The following is a 16,014-nucleotide window of genomic DNA, read 5'->3' as shown; positions in this document are numbered from 1 at the left end:
CAAATACACAGCATTGCCCTGATAGTTTAAATCTTCATACCTACAAGTGAAACACACCCATAGGAAAAGATATGTCCGTTGGTCTGCTTCTAAGACCCTTCTGTTGCATTGCTTAATGCTGTGGTCTATTTACATAATCATTGTTTTGCCTGCATTGGTTTAATCCCCACTGGTTTGCACTCTTTTTCCACTCCACCCCCCTCTCCTAGTCACATCCTGTTTTCCACCATTTAATCCCCACTGCTTTTTCCTTCTCCCCACCCCCTATCCTACATATATCCTCTTCCGACCTGACACTTCCGCCTCAGGAGATATAAGGACAGGATTGTGATTAGAGATAGATAGCTTGCACTGCATTCCTCATCAGTAAAGATTGAACTGCGTCCCACTCAGCCATGAGTCCCTGTGGTCGTCTCTCTCCCGCCCGGGAAGCTAGCCTGGCAAATGTCAATACAGATTTTATCTGATCACAGAAACATAAAGAGAGTTCTGTTTGTTACACAGAAATAAGGAAGAAACTGGTTTCATTGCAAGCCAGAAATAGTGTGAAATGTAGGCCATTTTGTGAGGAGATCATTTGCTATGAATGCAAAGGGAACAACAAATGAGTTACCAAATAAGACTGTCCCTTGAGCTCCTGATAATTGCACTGATGTCAGTCTCCTTTGGGGGCAGCATAACAAGTAAAGTAGGAGAAGTGAGGAAGTGAGGAAGGACTTGGAGGTGCAAACCTAAATGCTATGGCCTTTACTGGTTAGATAAATATGTCCAAATAGAGAGCAATAAATGCACAGTAGAATTAGAAACAAGAAAACAGTGACAATTATAGATTATGTGCAATGCATATGGAAAGTCCCTGTTACAAAACTATCTTTAGGGGGTCAGGTGGTAGCACAGTGGGTTAAGTGCACATGGCGCAAAGCTCAAGCACTGGTTGGCTTAAGGATACCAGTTCAAGCTCCTGGCTCCCCACCTGCTGGGAGGTTCACTTAACAAGTGGTGAAGCAGGTCTGCAAGTGTCTTTCTTTCCCTCTTTCTGTCTTCCCTTCCTCTCTAGGTTTCTCTCTGTCCTATCCAACACAATGAGAAAAATGACCTCCAGGAACAGGGGCATGGTACAGGCACAGAGTCCCAGAGATAACCCTGGAGGCAAAAAAAAAAATCTATCTTTATTACTCCAAGAGATATTTTCCTAATTTTAGGTACATTCATATAAAGCAAAGTTAGGAGTGTGACATTTAAAATTTGGATGGATAGTGTTCACAACTAAACAGGCCTTGTTGGAACCAGGCAGAGTAGTCAGATGCCCAGCCCACCCCTTTTCTCTCTCTATCCATTGTAACTGTTACTGTATTTCAATGAAGACCAACATCTAGCAAACTTAGCTTTTGTAGACAGTGTCTCACTTGATGCTCTACTAATATATCTTCAATGTTCACAAGTATACTCTTCCCAGTAACTAGTATATTAATAATTCAAGAAGGCCAAAATAGGATAAAAAGGGATAAAATGGTGTAGCACATGATAGGCCACACACATTACCATGTAGAAGAACCTGGGTTCAAGTCTTTAGTTCCCATCTATCTTATCTTTCTATTTCCCTCTCTACCTCCCCCCTAATTTCTTTTTGTATTAAAAAAAAGCCATAATACCAACATTTCCTGAAAATTCATATATTGTCATTTAAAGATGCATTAGCCTTAAAGCTTCAAACCTAGACATCAGCCTTACACTTGGCACTTTAATAGGTCGAGTGGCAATATTCAAGTTCTCTTTTTTTAAATATTTTTTTATATTTATTTTTATTTATTTATTCCCTTTTGTTGCCCTTGTTGTTTTATTGTTGTAGTTATTATTGTTGTCATTGTTGTTGGATAGGACAGAGAGAAATGGAGAGGGGAGGGGGAAGACAGAGAGAGGGAAAGAAAGATAGACACCTGCAGACCTGTTTCACCGCTTGTGAAGCGACACCCCTGTAGGTGGGGAGCCAGGGCTCGAACCAGGATCCTTATGCGGGTCCTTGTGCTTAGTGCCACCTGCGCTTAACCCGCTGCGCTACAGCCTGACTCCCAATATTCAAGTTCTTAAAGGGCCTTTCCCCTTTCTTTTTTTATCAGAACACACAAGAATAATTATATATGACTTAAAAATGGATCCAAATGATAGAAATCTATTCAAATTTACAGCATATCATAAGGTAGTAATAGGTAATTCAAAGCATCAAAGAATGCATTTTGAAGGCATTGAGCTTGTTGTTAACTTACTGCCAAAGTAGCTAATATTTCACATAGGAAACATTAGTGCTAACTTTATCATGGTACCTTCTTTGTCCATTCTCTGTCTCCTTTAAAAACATATACTTGACCTTCTACCTTCTGCAACCCTCAACGACCCTGGGTCCATGCTCCCAGAGGGCTAGAGAATGGGAAAGCTATCATGGGAGGGGGTGGGCTATGGAGATTGGGTGGTGGGAATTGTGTGGAGTTGTACCCCTCCTACCTTATGTTTTTGTTCATTAATCCTTTCTTAAATAAAAAATTAAAAAAAAAAACATATACTTGGAGAGACCTTTACATAGTCCCTTGAATACTTTCATATATGTGCCGCAAAATTATTATAAAGTGTTTCATGAAATCTATTAGTATGATAATTCATTCTCAGGTATAATCATATTTCAAGTGAGTATGTACAGCATGAAATACATACCTTGCACAAAGATTCAAATATTTTTGTTAAATTTTAGTGCTTAAGGTGGTGGATTTACCACAGTTTTCACAGCAAATACTTTCTGAGATTGGGTGATATATACTTGACTTGTAAAGTGAACTGGTATTTAAATTCACTTACCAGACAGCAATGTTGCAAGGAATATCCAGTTACTGATGGTAAAGCACTCTGAAATGGAGAAAAAAAATAATATAAGGAGCCAGTAATCCATAAATATATAAATGCATGCCAATAACAGAAAGTAATCCACTCCAGTTTCTTCTAAGTTTGGGACACTGATTTAGTGATGCCGTATAAACAGTAAAGGATGCTTTCTTTATGGGAGTGAAAAATTTAACTATGAACTGAAAAAGCATTTTGTATAACTGCCTGCATGTTTAAAGATTCTAACCAGTTGTAGCCAGTGGTGATTTCAGACTTGCTACCCATGTCTGAAATCCACTGTAACTTTGGTTGAGAAAGTTATGTTTTATGGTTAATTATCTATGGTCTGTTTAAAAAACTGAATCAAACCATTGTGAACCACCAGAATTTGCAGCTCCATTTGAACTTTACTGTACTTTTCATTAAACATTTTGTAAATGAAAACAAACTGGTTTCACCTTATTTTCGGTTGTTTGTTACTTTGTTCTGGATATAAACAATGTGGCAGTGGTTCTGGTACAAGCTATGGATTATTTTCCTCTGGTTTCATGAGTTGTGAGTTACTGGTGTTTTATGCTTTCATGAGTACAAATAAATGTACAATATTATATTCTAAGCCCTGTAAGACAAATGGAATGAGTGAACTGAAACCTTTAAAACTAAAACCTTTTATGCTAAGTCACAGACAACAAAACAACCCCCAAATTAACATTTAAAAAGCTTCTACTTTGAAGCAATAAAATCCCCCAAATATTACATAATCTGCATTTTGAAATTTGCTTGCCTAACAAGCGGAAATCTATCTATAGATAATTCTACATGTTTATTTGTTCACTGCTCTTATAATTAAGAAAACATAGGTGGCTTCACCAGAGGTCATTTACCCCCTCCAATACCACTATCAGAATGATTCCATGAAAACAGTCAGCATTACTAACTTAAGCCAAAATAAAATTCATTTAGAGAGATCAGAAATTATAGTAGTTAAAAGTAATGAAACACCTCCTATAAGAGGAGCTCTTTATAAAATTTGTTTATAATCATCATACCAGGGCCTACATAAAATGAACAAGGTATAAAAAAAAGTAATTGTTTAAAGAAAATGAGAAAAGTCAAGATTAAAATAATTCCATAGCAGAGAGTACAAGAAAAATAGATGGAGACACAGAATTAAAAATATACAAGCTTTGCACATAAAACTTAATGAGCCTCATCAAAAGGACATTCCAAAAATTGTTTCTCTTTTTTATTTTAAATGATACAGTGGCCTATGAAACACTGACCCATAAAAAAAAAAAAAAACTATAGAAAAGATGTGAAATTTTTTTCTATATTTAAAAATAATTATTATCTTTATTTATTGTATAGAGAGGGTAGAAAGAGATAAAGAAGGAGAGAGAAAGATAGATGCCTGCAGCCCTGCTTCACGACTTGCAAAGCTTTCCCCCTGCAGGTGGGGACTGGGGGCTTGAACCTGGGTCCTTGTGCACTGTAATATGTGCGCTCAACCAAGTGTACCACCACCTGACAGCTCCTTCTATATTTTATAAAGACAAAGGTAGGGTAAAGCTTATAAAGTAGGATGAGCTGTAAGGTGAGCTTATAAAGTAGGATGAGCTGTCCATTGCTGGAACTTGAAGTATTCTGTATATTTTACTTTTCTTTTCTTTTTTATATTTATTTATTCCTTTTTGTTGCCCTTGTTTTTTTTATTGTTGCAGTTATTATTGTTGTTATTGATGCCGTTGTTGTTGTATAGGACAGAGAGAAATGGAGAGAGAAGGGGATGACAGAGAAGGGGAGAGAAAGATAGACACCTGAAGACCTGCTTCACCCTTGTGAAGCGACTCCCCTGCAGGTGGGGAGCCTGGGGCTCAAACTGGATCCTTATGCCAGGTCCTTGCACTTTGCACCATGTGCGCTTAACCTGCTGCGCTACCGACAGACTCCCCAGTTTACTTTTCTTATCCCCTTTTCACGCGGTTTAAGGTTACCTGAACAGCTATCCTGTAAATCAACTTTCCCTCAGTAAAGTAATATTGGAGTTGGAAATATATATATGTAACTACATACATATATATGCAACTTTACTAACACTTCATTAGGGTTTCAGTGACAACTGAACAAAGTCTAGTATGCTAAATATCAAGGAACATGAAAGCTTCTTGGGTTGAGGTAGCTAGGTGCTATGAAGGAGAGATCAGGAAGCATTTATATTGTGGATTAACTATGTGTTTTATTTAGTTTTTTATTATTTTATTATTATTTATCTTTTTATTATCTTTATGTATTGGGTGGAGATAGACAGAAATTGAGGGGATGGGGGAGATAGAGAGGGAAAGAGATAGAGAGACACCTTTAGCACAACTTCACCACCTGTGAAGCCTTCCCCCTGCAGGCGGGAACCAGAGACTTGAACACAGGTCCTTGCACATTGTAACGTGCACTCTGCCAGATGTGCCACCACCCGGCCCCTCAACTATGTGCTTTAAATTGCTTATCAATTAACAGGTTATTCAAAAATAGGCTGTTCAGTGAGTAGGGTGGTAAACTTGAGAGTAGGAAGTCCTAAATTTGATCCTTGATAATCCATGTTCCAGAGTGATCCTCTTGTTTTCTTTCCCTCTCTCAAATAAATAAATGAATAATTACATTTTTAAAAAAGAAAGCAACCCAGGGCCAGGTGGTGGTGTACCTAGTTAAGCACACATATTATAGTACACAGGTACTCAGGTTCAAGCCCCTTGTTCCCACCTGCAGGGGGGAAGCCTTATGAGTGGTGAGGTGTTTTTGTCTCTTCCCTTCTTTAACTCCTCCTCTTCTCTCAACTTCTCACTCTCTATCCAATAATACACTAAAGACCAAAGATTAAGTACCATTAAAATAGCCATCCTACCAAAAGTGGTCTATAGATTCAGTGCAATCCCTATTCAAATTCCAATGGTATTTTCAAGGAAATGAAGAAAAAATCCAAAAATTTATGTGAAATCAGAAAATACCACAAATAGCCAAAGCATATATATATATATATATATGGTATTGGGTGCACGTATTATATTGTGCAAGGACCTGGGTTCAAACTCATGGTCCCTATCTGTTGGGCATAAGCTTTCTGAGCAGTGAACCTATACTATAGGTGTTTCTTTCTCTCTTCCTCCCTATTCCCTCTTATTTTCTCTCTGTCTCACACAGTGGGTTAAGCTCACATGGCATGAAGCTCAAGCACTTGCATAAGGATCCTGGCTGGAGCCCTGGTTTCCCACCTGGAGAGGTGTTGCTTCACAGGCAGTGAAGCAGGTCTACAGGTGTCTATCATTCTCTCCCCATCTCTGTCTTCCCCTCTTCTCTGGATTTCTCTCTGTCCTATCCAACAACAACAGCATATGGCAACAATAACAACAACAAGGGTAACAATAAGGACAACAAAAATGGGAAAAATGGCTTCCAGTAGCAGTGGGTTCATTGTGCAGGCACTGAGCCCCAGTGATAACCCTGGAGGCAAAAAAAAAAAAAAAAGCTGAAAACACACACACACACACACACACACACACACACACACACACACACACACACACACATCATTTTAGTACCTTAACATCAGGATGGCAGAGAACCTAGTGAGAGTTTTATTCTTGTGTGGAAAACTGAGAAATGTTATGCATGTACAAACTATTGTATTTACTGTTGACTGTAAAACATTAATCCCCCAATAAAAATAAAATAATAATAAATAAAAATCAGATATATTCGGAGATTCAACCTCATGGGAAAAAACAAATAAATGAGATTATATCTTATTAAAAGACACTTCTATATATCTAAAAAAAAAATTCAGGGCCAGGTGGTGGTGCACCTGGTTGAGCACACACATTACAGGTTCAAGCCTCTGGTCTTTACCTGCAGGGGGAAAGCTCCATGAGTGGTGAAGCAGGGCTGCAGGTGTCTGTCTCTCTCTCTCCCTTTCTATCTCCCCTTCCTCTCAATTTCTCTCTGTCTCTATCTAATAATGAAGATAATAAATAAGTAAAAGTAAAAAATATTACATGGATAAAAAAAGGCAGTCAAGCAATTGAGAGAAGACACTTGCATTCACTCATCTGAAAAGGAACTGATATTGATAATTTACAAAGAAATCTTGGAGCTCAACAACAAAAATCTTTGTTGGTTATGGGATAGGCACAGAACTTGTGATGGCTGGCACAGAAACATTAGATATGAATTAGAGGTTTGAAACAATGCCCTTGTAATCTTATAATAGTATAAAACATTTTAGTCAATAATAAAATAATATTAAAAATAATAAATAGTTCTTCCCAAACAAATATACTTTATCTACAGTATCTTCTGGAGCCTCAAAAATGAAAGTCTTTTTTTTCTTTTTTCAAATAAAAAAGTCCACTTTTATTACAAAAAAATAGAAATTAAATAAAAGTCACAACATGGATTTTTTTTTTTTAATGTGCAGTCAAGTTTCCCTCTCTCTTTTGTTTCTTCTAGGAATGATACCATGCCAGTAAATCCCTACAGGACATTTCCAGTTTGGCAATTAGCAGTCAGTTGATCATTCACATTTCTACTCAAGACCTTACGCATATTCAACACTCCCTTGAATTCCACCTTGAAAAGTGCTCCCATCACTAAAAAGCAGCACCTCCAAACAGGGCAGGATATTTTATATGTTTTTTCCTTTTGCCAAGTGAAAGTCTTTTTTTTTTTAAATTTTTAAAAAATATTTTATTTTATTTATTTATTCCCTTTTGTTGCCCTTGCTGTTTTATTGTTGTAGTTATTATTGTTGTTGTCGTCGTTGTTGGATAGGACAGAAAGAAATGGAGAGAGGAGGGGAAGACAGAGAGGAGGAGAGAAAGATAGACACCTGCAGACCTGCTTCACCGCCTGGGAAGCGACTCCCCTGTAGGTGGGGAGCCGGGGTTCGAACCGGGATCCTTATGCCGGTCCTTGTGCTTTGCGCCACCTGCGCTTAACCCGCTGCGCTACAGCCCGACTCCCGAAAGTCTTTTTTTTTTCATAACTATTATGCAATCTCCCTAGCCCCATAGTGTCATTTAAAGAAATAATAAAAAGGAAAAGTATTTGAAAAATACTAAATTAGACTTGTATATATATGAACACATACAAACATATATGCACACACACACATATACACTATTTCAGTCATTATTTATTAATGTATTAAGACAACAGATCATGGAAGCCATGTAGTCATTCATCTGGAGGATGCAATGTAGGGAGAGAAGTTTGTTTCATGAATAATGCAGTATTTCAAGATTCTCTCCTTCCCTGTCACTCTTTGTCTCTTTTCCTATCTCTTACCCTATAAAAAAATAAGAAATAAAGAAAGAACAATGGAAGGAAAAGAAAAAATATAGTGGTGGGGGGGGTGGCCACCAGGAATCATGGTGCTACGTTATACAAGCCCCACAATAACGTTGGTGGCAAAACAACAAAAACAACAAGCCACCATATGTCATCATAAATATGGAGACATTGTTATCCAAATCATCTACAAAACTCAGTTGTGATAATAGAGTCACACATTCAGTCAATGAAATCTGAAAAAACCTAGACAATGCTTTCCTTAATCTGATTTTTATCTTTATACAAACCAGATTTTTCCTGAATAAAGAAATGCTAAATTTAATATCTAATATCATGCAAAAGGTAAACAAACTAGGAAATAGCCTGCCTCTTTTTTTAAGTAAAGGAAAAGCTAAGCACATATCTTCAGTAAACCACTTTCATATGATTTTACCACCAAGAGATAAAATACAATATAAGGTGAGCATATGATTCCCAAATAGTGAGAGGAAATATTGCTCTCAATAATTCAGACACATACCCATTCTCTCCCATTCACTTTCACCTTTTCTAATTGTCATTCTGAATCATCATCATCACAACTCCTCAAATACGTCATCTTTGTCGCACTAGCTACCCAACAATGCCTAGCCATCATTTTGTTATCCGTTGTATAATCCTCTCATAGGTAGGAATTAGAAAGGAAGAACAAAGTGAAACTGTAAAATCTTCAGTCCTCTCTCATCAGACAAATGCTTGGTTTTCAAAGGACATCACTTATGTGAAACAAACAACAACAACAACAAAATGTAACAGGGAAGATAGATTGATAATACTCATACAAAGCCCACTGTGATCCCATATAAGTTGGAAAGGATTTACTGCAATGAAAAAGTGAGGGAAGTATATGAGGAAAGGGTGAAAGACTACAAAGGAAGAAAGAAAATAAAACTTTTATAATACACTTGCAATTTAAAGATAGGCAAATAATCCAAAGGTACTTCAGGCAATAACGTAACAGAACTTTCTAAATGACAATTCCAGAAACTACGGATTCTTTAAAAGAACCGCAACTTAATTGGGAGATGAATAGTATGGAGAATTCAAAGTGTCTGCAATAAGTGTCTGCAATACTATCTAGATATTTTCTCTTCCATTAAGACTCTGTGGTTTCAATGTATTTTAACATGAGAAGGGAAAAAAAAAAAAGACATTTAGAGTTTTATATAGTTCCAGAAGTAAAAAGTAAGAGAGAGGATTTACATAACTGACTTTTAATGTAAACATTACATGATGATATATCTTAAATGAAAACACATACACATTAGTTTTTACCTGCTATTTTACAACTTACTTCATACTTAAAGTGTTGTTGATTTTTCATAAAATAAGTTTTAAAAAAAAGCATTATACACCTCTGTGTAGCTTTAATATTATATTATCTGGAAAATTTACCAGATTGTGGAAGGACAAAAATCATGTTTTTAGTCAATTAAGGCACTGGCAATTATGAATGTTTTGCTGCAGTCTAGGCAAACTAGATATGGCCATAGATGTTAACTAATTCCCTTTTGATGCCTGAGAAAAGGGTAAAAAACAAACAAACAAAAAGAACATGTAAGTTTCTCCATCTGTTATTTCCTTTTTTTTTTTCCCCCTTTTTGGCTGTGGAGAATTAAAATTATGAAAGAAGTTTTGAATGTAAAGGCTGTGTGTGCTTTTTTCCCTTTTTGTCTCTGTGTGCTGGTTATGTGAAGTTGCATAACTGAGTACAGAGTAGGCGGTTAGCATTTACTATTGATTTACACTATGCCACTTTATGAATTCAGAACACTAAAAAGAAGGAGCAAGAGGGGCTGGGAGGAAATAAAGGGAAAGAGAAGAAAATTGGGGGGGGGGAGAAGGGTGGACAGTGAAAAGGAACTAATTTAAAGAAATAATCCCATGCTCCTGGAGGCCATTTTTTCCCCCTTTTGTTACCCTGGTTGTTTTTATTGTTGTGGCTATTACTATTGTTATTATTGATGTTGTTGTTGTTGGATAGTAAAGAGAGAAATAGAGAGAGGAGGGGAAGACAGAGAGGGGGAGAGAAAGACAGACACCTGCAGACCTCCTTCACCACCTGTGAAGCGACTCTCCTGCAGGTGGGGAGGGTCTCAAACCGGGATTCTTCCACTGCCAATCCTTGTGCTTTGCGCCACGTGCGCTAAACCCATTTTGGTACCGCCCGACCCCCAACAGTTTCATTCTTAGCCCTTCTAGGTCTGTCATCTGGCTAATTTTTTCAGGTCTCAGGAAAACAGACTTGAGCTAGTGACCTCAAATCCCAATCTTATTTCTGAAGATTACTAGCCGGTGAGTGATTGAAATAATTTATCAAATTGCTTGAAAGCAACTCCACTAAACTGTCAAACTTTTCCATATGCATGTGTTTATCACTTTGTGTCTTTGTGAATCTATAGCTGTAATAACCGATTCTATGGTAGAAATAAATTACCTAGTTACAAGTATTATTTAGAATACAAGAAAACCATCTGGACAATAAGAAATACGTTCTATTTAGACATTTCACTTTAAAGTGATACATTTAGAAAAAATCTGAAATCGTCACTAGTCACTATTCTATTTTAAAACAATATGTCACAAATTATTTGTCTAGACGAATGGCTTGATATCGCATAATGAAAGAGAAATGAGTACAACTTTTAAACTTTTGGGCATTTGAAAAATAAAATTAAATGGTCTATGTCCTTGCTTCAATCCCTTGCACCACCACAAGTGAGAGATGAACAGTACTCTGGAAGAGAAGAGGAGAGGAGAGGAGAGGGGAGGGGAGGGGAGGGGAGGGGAGGGGAGAGAATAAAGGAGGAAAAGGGGAGGGAAGGGGAGGGGAGGGGAGGGGAGGGGAGGGGAGGGGAGGGGAAGGGAAGGGAAGGGAAGGGAAGGGAAGGGAAGGGAAGGGAAGGGAAGGGAAGGGAAGGGAAGGGAAGGGAAGGGAAGGGAAGGGAAGGGAAGGGAAGGGAAGGGAAGGGAAGGGAAGGGAAGGGAAGGGAAGGGAAGGGAAGGGAAGGGAAGGGAAGGGGAGGGTAAAACAAGTCCGGGAGCTTAATTCTTTCCTGAATGTGTGTTTGTAAATCATGACTGGGCATACTCACATGAGCTCATATACATAGGAGAGGACCAGAGTTTGAGGCTTCATTTCTGATTACCCAATAATCCTTTTCACCCATTTTAATATAGAAAAAAATATTTTGTGGGGATAAACTTCAATACATTTACCCAAAATAATTAAAGTGATAAGATTTATTACTTACTGACAAATATACAATAAAATATGGATACACTGAAATAGGAAATATTAACTTTAAGTATACATATATTGACTCAGTTTTTTTTTTTTTTTTTCCCCTTCTTTACCTGAGAGCACTGCTTAGCTCTGGTTTGTGGTAGTACTGGGAACTGAATCTGAGAGTTTAGAGCCTCAGGCTTAAAAACTTGAAAGTCATTTACATAACTAGTATGCAATCTACCCAACCCTCAGGGGCTCTTTAACAAATGGCTGTATGTGTAAGGCTATGTATGTGCTTAGAACCTAGCACTGTGCTTCAGATTCTTTCTGCTTCACCAAGTATTTGTTGAAATAGTAAAATGACTATAGAACAAACATCTCTAGGAAATATATACTAAAAAGCCTCAGAAAAAAAACATATTCCAATAACTTACAGGAAGTTTATTGGCTGTTTTACTCTATCATAAATCTGTAGACATAAGATAATGATATAGTCTCTACAGTTTAGAGGAAGCACAAATTATTGTGTGTGTGGGGTGGTGGTGGTCAGTTCTACTTTACTAGAAGAAACCTAGGAAAAATTGTAATACTGAGAACATAAGCAATGTTTTATGTTCATTTCTACCAGTCTTGAATTATTTTTCATTTCAGCCTTTGTCACAGAAAGGTCCACTTTGGTTTCTATGGACATATTCTAAAGGAAAAGTCATGGAATGGCAACATAATTCATCGTTTTGAAATGATGAGAAGAATGGGGGTGGATATAGCTTTTTGTTGAAGGGCAAGACAGGTTGAGTTCTGATTCGGTTATGTAAATTTAAATTAATAAAAAGACAAGCAAGAATGTACTAATTTCCATTTTCTTGGCTAAAGAGAAATTTTATGTGGGACAATTTTAGCTTAGAAAGTCAGAATCAACATTTTTTATTAGTTGGAGAAAGAGACCTTTAGAGAAAGAATTGCAAGTCTATTTTTTAAAAAATCATTCTATTGGGAGCTGAATAGTATCCAGGACAGTTACTGACACAAGGGTACAATTTCTCATCTCCGTGTGATAGGTGTCTGCAAAACACCCTTATCCCCCAATTTAGGCAAGTCACGTGTTTTTTTTTTTTAAAAAAAAAACATTTATTTATTTTTAAATATTTTTATTGATTTTATTTTAATGAATGATAGGGAGATACAGAGAGAAAGGCAGAGAATGACCAGAGCACTGTTCAGCTCTAGATGATTTTGGTGCTGAGGATTGAACCTGAGACTTCAGAGCCTCAGACAGGAGTCTTTTGCAGAACCATTATACTGTCTCTCCAGCCTATAAATCAGGCTTTTAAGAATCACAGTTGAGACCAGCAAGACAGCTCATCTGGATAGTATATCTGGATTACCATGCAGCCAACCCAAGTTCAAGCCCTGCCTCCACCATATTGGAGAAAGATTTGGTGCTGTTCTTTCTCAGTCTATATTTCTCTCTCTCTAAAATATATACAGTGAAGATTCAACTAAAAGCTACTTAGCAATGGTTGTCACAGAATTTTTTTTTTCTTTTACAAACTGCGGCTGTCATCTTATTAAGTCATACCTGTATAATTCAGTCAAAATCTTCAAAAAATTGTTTTCCTTTTAAATTCTAGTCATTCGTATAATCTCATAAATTTCAGCAACTTTCTTCAATGAGCATTCTTGCAGCATGTCAATAAGATCATCCCATATAATTCTATTTGTTCATGGAGTTTTAAAAGTGCATGGGAGCTTGCTTGGTACTTCCATTTACATATGAATTTCTGAAGTTCAGAAGGCAACTTTCTTAGGAACATATATTTTGGGATTAATTTAAAAACCCATATTTCATTTCTTCAGAACACTGATGAAATCAAAGCTATTGATGTATGGATTGTATCAATTTTATTTTAAATGTCATCTGGAAAAATTTTATAGGACTCTTTTATATGACTAATAATGAATATGTTGTATAAAAATTTTACCTTAAGACATATTTTAAAATATTTATTGATTGATTTACTTTTATGAGAAAGAAAGAGAGGGTGGCGGGTGGTAGCGCAGCGGGTTAAAAGCACAAAGACTGGGGTAAGGAAGAAGATTAGAGTCCCTGGCTTCTCACCTGCAGGGGGATCGCTTCATAAGCGGTGAAGCAGGTCTGCAGGTGTCTATATTTCTCTCCCCCTCTCTTTCCATCCTCTCTCGATTTCTCTGACCTATCTCACAACAATGACAGCAATAACAATAACAACAGTGATAAGCAAGAAGGGCAACAAAAGGGAAAAAAAAGTAGCCTCCAGGAGCAGTGGGTTCACAGTGCAGGCACCAAACCCAACAATAAACCCTGGAGAAAACAAACAAACAAACAAACAAAAAACAATGAAAGAAAGAAAAAAAAAAGAAAGTGAGGAGCCAATGTGATCACTGCTCAGTCCTGACATATGTAACAAATGTGGGCCTCAGGCATGCAATACCTCAGAACTACCTTTCTTTTAAAAGATTTATTTATTACTGAAAGAGAAACAGAAACAAAGAGAATCAGAGCATCACTCTATCATATGCTGGGTATCAACTTCAGAAACACAAATCTCCAGCAGTACTACTCGGTCATTCATCCAGTCATGTCTCAAAACTATATTTTACTTAATTTTTTTCTTTAATCTGAGTCTCCTCTTTCTCCTATTTTCCTTACTCCTCTTATTCTTGGGATCTTTGGATTAAGTTACTTTCATTATGTTTCTAGCTCATTTATACCCATTCCAGGTTTCTTCCCTTTCTGTTGCTTTGCATTTTTCTTCCACTTTTACTTGTTATTCTTTCTCATAGAAATAATATTGTTGTTGTTTTTGTTGTTGTTAGTGTACTTTAAAATCCTGAGAAGCTACAAAGGAAAACAATTAGCTTAGTTATACAATAAACCCTTGGCTTAAACTTAAATAAAAGCATTCAATGAAATACTGAAATCTATCGAGTGTTACAGTTACTCCATACAGCTGCATTGTCAGGGGGAGTAGGATCTAATATTAACAGGAATCTCACCAAAGACTATCTCCAGATCACTCAGTTATTATTGTACCAGTTCAATTTTCTTTTCTCTATGCTTCCTTTTTACTCCACAGAAACAACTGTTTTGAGATATTAGCAGAGTAGAGGGAGATGCAGATAAAATCTAGTTGTTTTATGTGACTTGATACTGGTTAAATTCTCTCTCAAAAAAAAAAAAAGCCAGAAAGATATCTATTAAAATTAAAATTACATAAAAAGTGAAATCTGATGATGTTAAAAGAGAATTTGAACAGTGGATAACAATGACACTATAAAAATGATAGTCCTGCCAAACTACTGTATTTGAGTTATTGTTTCTCTTACAAATCTTAACTTATTAGGTTTACAATTCAACTAAGACAACCAACTCGAGGCTAAAATACAATTCCAAGTATATTAAAGCAGGTAGTACTTTTCCTCTCCCTTAAAAGTAAAATGCATAGTAAGTAATTTCATTGACATTTGGATTCTGATTGCATGCCTTTCCCTATAAAGAGATGGTGCTAACTAAGGAAACTAATCTGGAAATGAAGGAAATGAAGGACTTTAAAATGGTATATTAATGAGAAATTTTAAAAAGTTCTATTATTTATTTATTTATTTATTTATTTATTCCCTTTTGTTGCCCTTGCTGTTTTATTGTTGTAGTTATTATTGTTGTTGTCGTTGCTAGATAGGACAGAGAGAAATGGAGAGAGGAGGGGAAGACAGAGAGGAGGAGAGAAAGACAGACACCTGCAGACCTGCTTCACCGCCTGGGAAGCGACTCCCCTGCAGGTGGGGAGCCGGGGTTCGAACCGGGATCCTTATGCCGGTCCTTGTGCTTTGCGCCACCTGCGCTTAACCCGCTGCGCTACAGCCCGACTCTCAAGTTCTATTATTTTTAAAGGATTGTATCATTTGGATAGGTATTTCAGTGCACTTTCTTAATGTGCATAGGACTTCAACAAGATCTTGTTGCAGTCTCCCATTCCATTATGCTAACTAGAAAACACTACAATTAGAGGACACAGAAATTTCTGATAGTTTCTATAGATGTTTCCTCCTAAGCTCTTTCTCAGGGTAGGCCTTAAATAATTACTAATTTTTATAACCTTTTGCCTATTTCTAACCATAGCTATATGGTTCAGTTATGCTATGCTACAGTGGTGAAGAAGCCTAGGAGGAAGAAATCACAGACAGGCATTAACATTGATTGGCAAGAAAGAAGCTATGATTTATTTAGTACACAGCACATGCTACATAACTCACTAATATTATTCAGTTAGTACAAATCCTTTATGAAGTAAATAGTATCATTCTAATCTATCATTCTAATCATTTCACAGATTAGCAGCCAATCAAGTTACAGAACTGCTAGCTAACCCATTTCAGAACAGAAGTGGGCCAGAGAAATAGCTCAGTCTGTTAGAACAGCAATTTGTATGCCTGAGGTCCCAGAGGTCCCAGGTTCAATCACTAGTTCCACCTTAGCAAAAGCTGAAGAGTGTTCT

The 16,014-nt window shown here is 36.9% G+C and overlaps 1 protein-coding gene across 12 annotated transcripts in view; it reads right to left on the bottom strand.

Moving 5' to 3' along the window:
• ZBTB20 (zinc finger and BTB domain containing 20) overlaps window positions 1–16,014 on the bottom strand; it is a 768,805-nt gene that overhangs the window by 438,574 nt on the left and 314,217 nt on the right. For all 12 annotated transcript variants that reach the window (XR_009551650.1, XR_009551651.1, XR_009551649.1 and 9 more), the window contains one exon: window positions 2,848–2,895. The gene's annotated coding sequence lies outside the window, so the exon portion shown is untranslated. The remainder of the gene's footprint in view (window positions 1–2,847; window positions 2,896–16,014) is intronic.

This window comes from Erinaceus europaeus, chromosome 9, assembly GCF_950295315.1.
Source record: "Erinaceus europaeus chromosome 9, mEriEur2.1, whole genome shotgun sequence".
In the NCBI taxonomy this organism is placed as follows: domain Eukaryota; kingdom Metazoa; phylum Chordata; class Mammalia; order Eulipotyphla; family Erinaceidae; genus Erinaceus; species Erinaceus europaeus.
The sequence above is the reverse complement of the archived record's forward strand: the minus strand, read 5'-3'. Positions and strand labels throughout refer to the sequence as shown.